Here is a 9902-nt window from a genome sequence, read left to right as displayed (position 1 = left end):
CAGGAGTGACATGGCCAATCGAATATTTCGTTTCTTGCTTCCTGTCTCCGCTGACTATGTAAAGTGTCATTCAAATAGTTGGCCTGCTTCTTGGAACCCTATATCATCACTGTGCGCACATTTGAAAAGTACTTTGAGAAGCATTATTGTGGACAACCGCTAAATAAATCTTAATAATAATCTTATCTCCTTCATGCGTTTAAGACGCTTAGTTTTTGAGGGAACGACATGCTTTCGTGCAACGTTCCTATAATAAGTTCTTCACTACTCTCAGAAAATTGTTTTTGTTTCGTTCCGTTTGTCCTATTTTTGTGGATATTCCTTATGACAGCAATTTATACACAAAGAGTCTGGAATGTCAATATCAAGGCAATTAGACAGAAAGAACACAATAAGCTTTTAGGAAGCATTTAGTGTCTTGCCGGTAGGGTTCTCGACTACTCTGATATTCTCCATGTTGTACATTTTAATACCATAACATGTTTCTGGATAAACATGATCTGTTCGATTCAAGATCATACTTTAGGAACTTTTCAGTAACGGCTAATGGCTTAAACAGTACATACATGTGAGTAACATATTTTTTGAGACCAAATCAACGGATATTTAGATAACAGCAAGTGAGACCAAGTGTTGCACACAGTTTAGAGCAGTTATGCTGGTGCTAGCTAGCCTAGCAAAAGTATGTGTCCTGCCCCGATTCACCATTATTACAAAACACTTAAGTAGGGGATCCTGGGTTCCCATGGTAATGGCAGACATGCCATTGTCCTTATTGTAAGCCATTAGTAGCGCTAACATGATTTGAAGCTGTTAGTTTAAGACCAAATGAAAACATATTGTCTCTTGAATGGGTTGTTGATTCACTGCTGGAGCACTCAACATTAAAGGAGAGTTTAACAAACTTAAAGCAGCTGTCATTAATCTGTATTATGGATTCACGGATGCTTTCAGTTAAACGTTACATACGCTTTGATCTTGATGCTGCTGTTGGTTCACATTGAAACAGTGGGGTTAGTAAGGTTTTATGTTACATCTTTTATCTTACATGAAATATCATTTTAAAACAAGATCATGCAAACATTTGTGTCAAACATATAAAAAAAACATTCAGTTTTTCAGATTGGTTGATATTTTATTCATCCTAGAGGGATAACTCACAAATGAAGCTCCTTTTACTTCTTTTGACATATATATATATATATATATATATATATATATATATATATATATATATATATATATATATATATATATATATATATATATATATATATATATATATATATATATATATATATATATATATATATATATATATACTTTCTTTTTTTTATATAATACAAAGGAAATTTTGAAATAGGGCTGTGACCAATGAAGAATGTTATGACACTGAAGTGAACGTTTACAGGCTGCAGATGGTCCTGCTTGACTTTTGTGTATACGTCCCTCTCTCAGGCTCTACAGGTGCCACGCCACCGGCTAATAAAAAACAGAGTGTGGATGCAGGAAGAGGTAGAGGAGCCAATGAACGGGGTTCCCCTGTGACTTGTTTTATAATATGCGTGTGCTTCCTCAAGCAGGTGCTACCACTCACATTGTGCTTTCACAGTTATGCGTACTGGAAATGTCAATGACTTTCAGGCTAGGGTTACATCCTGTTTCTAAAGCCACTTCGCTGAGACTTTTGTCTGCCACTTTGTTGGACAAAACCTCAACCAGTGCTAACTTTTTACCTGATTTTAATGGTGTGGTAGTTCAATGGCATTTGAAGTAAGTAATTCATGTCTTAGGTATTTTAAGTGTACCATCTGCCACAATGAGGGAAAAGGTCGATTTTCTTGCAGATCCTGAAATGTTGCTGAATTTTCACCTTTTGGGACCGTAGCCAAGGTTACATTTTTTTTTTTTAATTGCAGTTGTTTCCGGGATCATTTAAACAATCTAGAAAAACTATGAAACATTGTAGATTACCAGGTAATATACCAAAATAGACATATGATGTATTTCACGTTTTTAATACTGTATCACCATTGTTTATAGGACTGCGAACAGATATAACATATTGTCAACCGTATGTTTGTGTAAGGATTGGTCAAGCAAGAAAGAACACATGTTTTTCTGCAGATGGGGATACGTATGGCATTTCAGGACATCTTTTCCCCCATATGAGCTCCACCAAGGTGGTTCAGTTTTGGTTGGGTTTGCAGAATTATCCTCATTTCCTGCAAAGACTGAGGACTTTGGATCTGGAGCAAGTGAGAACCCAAAAGATGCAGATCCAGGGGTTTGCTTTACCTCAGGTAATTGTGGCAAAGGAGGATGCCAGCCAAAGAAGAACTCACAACATAGTTTTAAAAAAATTGGATCCTGAGAGAGGGAGAAGCATCAATAAGACAGGCCAAAATCCAGATGTCACGGGGTGAGACAGAGTTAGAGAATATTCATACTGGATGTGATTTAACCAAATGTACGAGAGCATAAAAGTCAGTGACACATAGGAAAGTCGTCTATGTACATCGCGACGTTCGATTCAGTGACACTGTAGCTTTAATGTTTCTTTTGAGACACGTTTTGTATTTCAACAAATAGTAAACTTGGATTAGCCGCCGTCTTAGTTTGAGTAAGGAACAGTTGAGTGGCTCATAAAAGTAAGGGTAAATGGTCATTAGCTGTGATCTTTTGTCATAGAGCAGGTGTACCCATCTGCTTTTGGTCCATGTTGATGAGCTTGTGCTGTTGTTGGAGGAGTTATGGCTGTTCTGTCTTTGTGTGTGAGACACATGCTGTAAATAGGCAGTAAACATGTCATGATTCATCTGGGAGATGAAGTTGAATCCGCTTTCATGTGGTTGCCCATAAATTTCGCTCTATCTCTTCCACCTCACACGCTGGTCATTAAACGTCCTGCAAGGTATTACTTCAAAGATGGAAATTCAAGTCTATTAACGTGCCTGACTCAGACCGATGCAGTCCCATTATTATATATATCGGCCCTCATAATCTTGTTACTTGTTACCTTTTGGAAGGAACTATTTAGAAGTGCCTTCAAGCCTAGTCCGCAACGATTGTGTCATTAGACCTATTTAGTGGGCTTGGTTTGTTTTTCTTTTGAAACTTTTTAAAGTTTGATTTCGACCTTTTATCATGTGTTCAATATAAAACGGCCATAAAATTATTTTGAGTAAATCCACACCCAATTCATCATTTTCCTTGTCAGCTCAAGAGAATATCACCATACATCATCATCAGGCTCCTCATCATATGATCATATACAGATCATAGGATCTGCAGGTTTCCTCTTCAGGGCCTCGCTCGCGATGCGTCATTATCCAATCTGTTCCTCTTAATCAAATAGAGAAAATACTTAGATCTTTGGAGAATGTGTCTGAGTTCAGATTTCTGAACCATCATCAAGAAAGCGCAGTAGAGACAATTCAAGAACACTGAGGAAGATACACCTCATGCAAAAACTGCTTGTGCCCTTTTAACGTTGCTCTGTGAGAGCTGTTTCTCATTCCCTACACCGCAAGTAAATTGCTGGTATCATTTCATGATACGGGGATGTTTTTTGGACTACAGTGTTGTTCCTATTTACCGCATACAAGGGATCATGGATCAATTTGAGCACATCAAGAGACCGGAAGAAGTCGTGTTGCCAATGATGAAGAGCAAAATCATGGTTCCAAACAAACAACACAATGGCTAGCACAATTTCCGGACTTTAACCTCATAGAAAACTTGCGGGATGACAAAAAAATGCTGTTCATGGGCCAATACCAGGAAATACAGAGTAATTGCGGAGCATAGTACATTTGACCCAGGGTGCAATACCTGGTGACTCTTTGTCCACTGCATGCATGATACGTTGAGTTTCCAAAGACAGATGTCATTGCTGCTCTTTTATTGAGCTTTGCATATCTTGATTCTCTGTGAAATATTACAAATGGTAATCAATAATTGCAATTCTCTTGCTTTGAAATAGAATTCTTTTAGAATATTCTAATTCTTTGAAATAGAATTCGATTTCTTTGTGTTCATTAAAGGACAATTCATTTGAGAAATGTTAACCTTTATTCACCTTTTTAAAGACACAACTGTTATTTTGAACACAAGTACATATGTCTGACTTGTAATACTTGAAACTTTATTTAGAAAAGTCATTACTAGAAAACAGAGCGATCCAAGAGATTAAACCAAATTAGCCGGTCAAAATAGTCAATTCAATATGACTTTTGCTGTTGTTTTAAAAGGTCATTGAGGAATATTTTTGTGAATGCGCATATGCAAGAAATTGTAATTCCTGCAGCTTCAAAAGTATTTTGGCCCAAACATGTCTTGTGCTGTGAGCCAAAATGCTATTAAATAATGTTTGATGCTATGCTTGACAGTGTAATCCACCAATTTGCCCATGATAAAACATGCGTCTTTCTTTGACGCTTCCACTGACCAGTAGCTTTTGATGGCAGCTTGCAACTTGATTTTGCTTACACTCAAGTCTTAGAAGATACTTTTTGTTGTTGTTGTTGTTAATTGAAAATGACGGGCTCGGCTTACTTCGTGACAGCACACTGACATTTTTTCATACAGCGTTGCTAAAACTGTGTACATATTTTTTATTTGGTCTTTAACGCTACAAAGATATTTACCGTGCTTGTGTAGTGTATTAAAAACAGAGTGAAATAACACTACAAATCAAATCTGTTGACTCAACATTTACACAGTATTAACAGTCTTCAAGAGCTGCTTGTAAAATGTTGTGCTCATGCGCTGGATTCGTTCACATCCCCTCCGTCCATAAAACCCAGTGACACTCTCGGTCTGCAATGTCTGCTGCATCACTGTCCGCTCAAAATAGTAGATATCAACTTTCAGGGGATTAAAAGCCCTGTTGATACACTCTACAGTCAGACTATTGTATTCAAGGTCCACCCAAATGTTTCAGGGTTTAGTCACTCCAGTCAAACCAAGATCTCTATTGTTGACTGGTAGGGAGAAGTTCCATGTCATCTTCAAACAATACAAAGCCTGATACTTTGGGAAAGACATCTAAAACAGGATGATAGGGGGTATCTGAGGTCGAGCTGATTCAGTTTCATCACCCCGCATCCCTCTCCAACAGGCACACACACTAACTGGCGTGGTTTGGACTTGTGTTGCAAGGCGACGATTCTTCAAAGGCCAATTGTGAGCAAACTAGGGCAGACAATTTACGTCAGCTTCGCACGTGTAGTGAGCGTGGTACGTGCTTGGAACGGATCGGGACTATACACCCGTGATCCAAACAACGCGTTTAGGAATTTGATAAGAGAAGTTCTATATTCATCCAAATTCCCATCATGGATAGTGGTTTTCATTTTTTTCTTTTTATCCTTTGCATGAGGTAATTTTGTTCAGGAAGCTTTCCATTAAGAGCCATTCTTGTTTCTCACAGCAGTTTGTCTTGTCTAACACAGCAGTATTCTGCATTTCCTGGAGGCCTTGCCCAGTGCCAGGGCTCTCCTTTGTGCACGCTGGCTCACTTGTGTCGTTTTCTGGGCCACCTAAATGGAACGGAGCCATCGGTAATGTTATTAGTTACACCTGACAAGTCCAACCGTCTGCTGGGAGAAAGATCTATATCAGCCGATGCGGTCATTTCCACTTTGAGCCGCGCGATGGCTGTTTCATCGGTGGGGATTTGCCTCATTACAGATGAGTACGTATGCGTGTTTCCACGGTGACAGCTCCCATATGATCAATAGAGGCTTACCTCTCTGTCACTATCTGTAATGCTCATTCTAAAGACGGCACAAACACACTGTGAAGAAAACGACAGTTCATTCCGGGTTAGGTTTTTTTTTTGTTTTGTTTTTTTAACGCGTCGCTGCGGACGTCTTGTTGTCATTCGTGTCACTTCTGGAATGCTTTGGTGGGTTCTAATGATATTTTAATGTGCTTATTGATGCCAGTCTCGAGATAAGGAAGCATAACCACTTGAAGACAATACAGTTTTGCTCTGTGACCGGTGTTTATTGGTTCCAGAAGTCTGGCGAGGACAGAAATTCTGGTTCTCACATGCAGTGAAATATTAACTTGAATCTTGTACGCCTGCTGGTGCCTGGAATGGATGGAGCGAGGTATTTGGACGGTTTTTATATTGTGGCATGGTTCCATGTACTGCCTTCGCCATCCATTTGAGCGGAGCCGGCAGTGGTACCTCAAGATGCTATCAGTCTGAAAAAACAAACAAAATGGCAATAAAGACCTGGCAAAAGTAGAGAAGCAGCTGGGATTGTGTCTGTGTCCCACAGTCCTGTGAGAGTATTCTTTAATCCTGACACCTGCAAGCCATTTCATTATGATTTACAGTGGGGGGAATGCAGTCTGGGGGCAGGGAGGCCACCAGAGGAACTGTTTTCACAACAAATGATGGGGAACGCGTTGTTGTTTCTCGCAGGCCAAGCATTTGTAGTGCGTTGCTCGCTAACATATGGATAACTTATTTGTCAATGAGAGTTCTCCCAGAAAAATAAAAAGAGGATTCTCAGGAGAGCTTATGGCTACTTATTGTGTTCATGTGTGTTCACTTGTGTTCGCTTCAGATGAATGGTCATTAACTAGATCTCTAAAGACCAGAGCAGCAAGGTTACATTTCTTAAAGTCACCCAGCTGCTCACCAATCATGTATTCCCACTTTCCCATGTATATACATTGGTTGAAACCTGCATTGCGTGAAGTAATGGAGCGGCCGTATTTGCGTTTGTCCAACGCAGCTCACATGTGTCCTGCAATGATTTAGCATAGATTTATCAAAATGCATTTTAGAGTTTGTGTCTGATAGTTGTTAAAAAAAATCATTTAACTAATGTCAATGTCAGGATCTTAACACTGGAAATCCCAAAGCCTCCCTTGGACTGCCGCAGATGTCTATCGGCATCAAATGGGGGTGAGCGCCAAAGGGAGAAAAAAAAACACTTGGAATCAGTGACCTATTGTTTGAATTGTTTAACTAGATAGCATATATTCAAGTTTTTTTTCTTCTCTCAACCCCACTCAGTTTTGTTTATAAAGACTGTAAAACCACCACAGATGAGACAAAGTGTAATTAAAAACAGACCACTAATAATGAGACTATTGAACGAACGTAATGTAATTTAAAAACCATAAAACTGGAACAATGTTAAGAACAAATAGGACACTAAAGAGTCTCTTGAGAGTTTCATGCTGTTTCTAAAACAAGAACAAAAAATTTAAGGCACGTTTAAAACAAAAAGGCGCTTTTCGGCTCTCTTTATAATTTGGAACCAAAGACAGAACAATCTTTCAAACCTTTAAGAACTGGTGGACATTGGTATCTTCATGAGTAGCCTGTCAGCTGACCTGAGACACCAACCAGGAGTCCAGAAAGGAGGATGTAAGGTGGGGTGAAACTGTTTAGAAATTTTTAAATAAAGCAGTATCTTAAAATGAACTCCAATATGCACTCTCAAGTGTTCAAGTTAAGAGGCAAACAGCGGCCAGTTTGATAGTGATAGGACTTTGATAGTGGACTGTCCTGACTTCAAAGTAAAGTGCATTACAGTAATCCTGCCAAGATGTAATGAAGACGTGGAATAATGTTTCAAAGTGTTGCTGTGTTAGAACAGGCCTTTGTTATGAAATAAGGTCACTGTCAAAAAAGACATATGAGTGATTAACCTTTTGAATCAGGAACAGTAATAATTTGTGTGTTTGGAATGTTTTTTCCTGACTATGGTTTTGGTGCTCAGGCGCAGTTCTGGCACAGTGTCCACTCTAAATGTGTACCTGGTTGGAGTTTTCTCTCTTTTGGTAATTTGCTACACTATGCGCATGATACAATGGCCCATGTTCCCGCAGGCGTATCTCTTTGTGGATGATGCATGCGGATGTGTACATGTTTTGAGAACTGCCTTGAGACCATAACCGTGTGACACAACCTCACCACCCAACCAAAAGATTTTTCTGTCAATCACGACATGCAATTCAAGTATTCCTGAGTTTTATGAACTAATTATATCGATTGTTTTTTGACTGAGTTATTTACTGTAAATCAATACATTATTGCATCATATAAATTAGGGGGGATTGTCATGTTGTTGTCAAAAGTAGACCTCCGTGACCTTGCTTAAAGTATTTTTTTTTTTAAATGATCATGATTATAACTGTTGAACTGCTCCAATTAGGCAGATGCTACAGGAGCCTGAGGGCCAGGCTGCGAGGCTGGCTAACAGCTTCTACCTTCAGGCCATCTGATTATGAACGAATCCCTCACCCATTGATCCGTCTCATCACCAATTTACCACATGCACACTGCACCTTACAAATCCTGCACAGTGCAGGAACGCTGCTAACTACACAATAGTTTGCATTACACAATATTTTGTACCTCAACTTCATATGTGCAGTATATAGTTTGTTTCACTCCATCTACTCCATAGTATGTTAGGAATGTGAGTCTATTCCTTCATTAGTGCTTCATTATCACTACCCTTATTGCCCTATTACCGTTTTGTTTTATTTACTTTATTGTTATGTCTATTGTGTGTAATGTTTGTCTGCTCGGGGAAGTGAACAGAATTTTATTGTGTAGCATTACTATGGACTTGGCAATAAAACTCTTGAATCTTGAGTATTTCGTTGGGTGACACAGTATGTAATTCAGATGGCTTTTCCAATGCCATTGTCACATTAATGAATGAAATACGAAGCCATCCACATACACATGTCGCAGAGCAGAGCCCAACTACCAAATTCACAAACACGCTGAGCTAGACATGTACTGGCACAAAACTTAAGAAAATTTAAGTGCAGTCTACTTTTTTGGAAATGTATAGTCTTTTCAACAAAACTCACTTATATGACTATGAAGCTTCACTCACACAACTTCATGTTTGCGCATGAACTTTTCCTGTGGCTTGCCGCCAGTAGGTATGAATCTCTTCTGTGGATTGTCTGCTCTGAAAATGAAACAGAACATGCTAATTGGGACGACATCACCAGTTACTATTTAGTACTTGATCTGCGAGTCCTCCACCCGCGCATGCGTCAAGAAGAGAAGAAAAGGTGGCATAAGACAAAGGCAATATCAGTTATTGACCTACTACAGGCCTTAATCCAATTACTGTATCTCAATTATTCCACCAAATCTATAAAACAAAAACAAAAAAAACCAACAACAACAACCATTTTTTGTTTTTGTTCCTTAAAACAGCAGTGGTTGTTCTGACAAAAACAGCATACATTTGTACAAACATTATCTCTATTGTTAGATGTGGTTTTATTCAAAAGATTTGGTGTATTGAAAGATAAAAAAAAAAAAAAAAACGAAGTATTCACACACTTTCTCAAGCACGAATAAGCACTTTTTGACAACATAAACACAAAGTGTACTACAGTTGTGAGCAAAACTTACCTTACTTGGTTCCACTTTAGTTTCTCTTTTCCTCTTCCCATTTTTGTTGCTATACATAGTCCGCTCTCCGTAACGTCTCCCTTCCCAGAGATGTCAATGTCATATTTTGAAACATCTCTCTCTCGTTTGGCATGGCTGTGCTTCCCTGTGTCTCCAAGTATTTCTCTTTTGTTGAGGACCACACAGAGGGATGACATGTTGGAGGCACATCCAGGCTGGGTGGCCCGGCTACAGGAGAAATGTGGGTGACAGGATCAGCCTTCAACGGACTATGGCAGTAATGCGTGCAGACAGAGTAAAAAGTAGCCTTTTGGAGATGTGTAGAAAGAGCAATGCTGGCAATTCTGAATAAACGCACTTGCACAATAAAAAGAAAAAAAAAGTTCTTTGGAAGCCTTGTTTTAGTGCTGGTCTTATCCACTGGACTCCCATGCACTACTAATGTCCCTTAACTTCTAATAGTGTATTCCCACCACTTAATTCAAGG

General features: G+C 39.0%; 1 long non-coding RNA gene across 1 annotated transcript; it reads right to left on the bottom strand.

Moving 5' to 3' along the window:
- Positions 1-5943: 5943 nt before the first annotated feature.
- Positions 5944-9655, bottom strand: LOC148424862 (uncharacterized). Its single transcript, XR_015865476.1, has 3 exons — positions 9416-9655; positions 8857-8960; positions 5944-6216 (listed from the first exon to the last, which is right to left on the bottom strand). It is a non-coding gene; the product is annotated as an uncharacterized LOC148424862 (long non-coding RNA).
- Between the last annotated feature and the right edge of the window lie 247 nt (positions 9656-9902).

The sequence above is a fragment of the Hippichthys cyanospilos genome, chromosome 4 (genome assembly GCF_059441005.1).
Source record: "Hippichthys cyanospilos isolate Australia breed blue-spotted pipefish chromosome 4, RoL_Hcya_1.0, whole genome shotgun sequence".
Taxonomy (NCBI): domain Eukaryota; kingdom Metazoa; phylum Chordata; class Actinopteri; order Syngnathiformes; family Syngnathidae; genus Hippichthys; species Hippichthys cyanospilos.
Note: the sequence above shows the minus strand (reverse complement) of the source record. Positions and strands in the feature narration are given on the sequence as shown.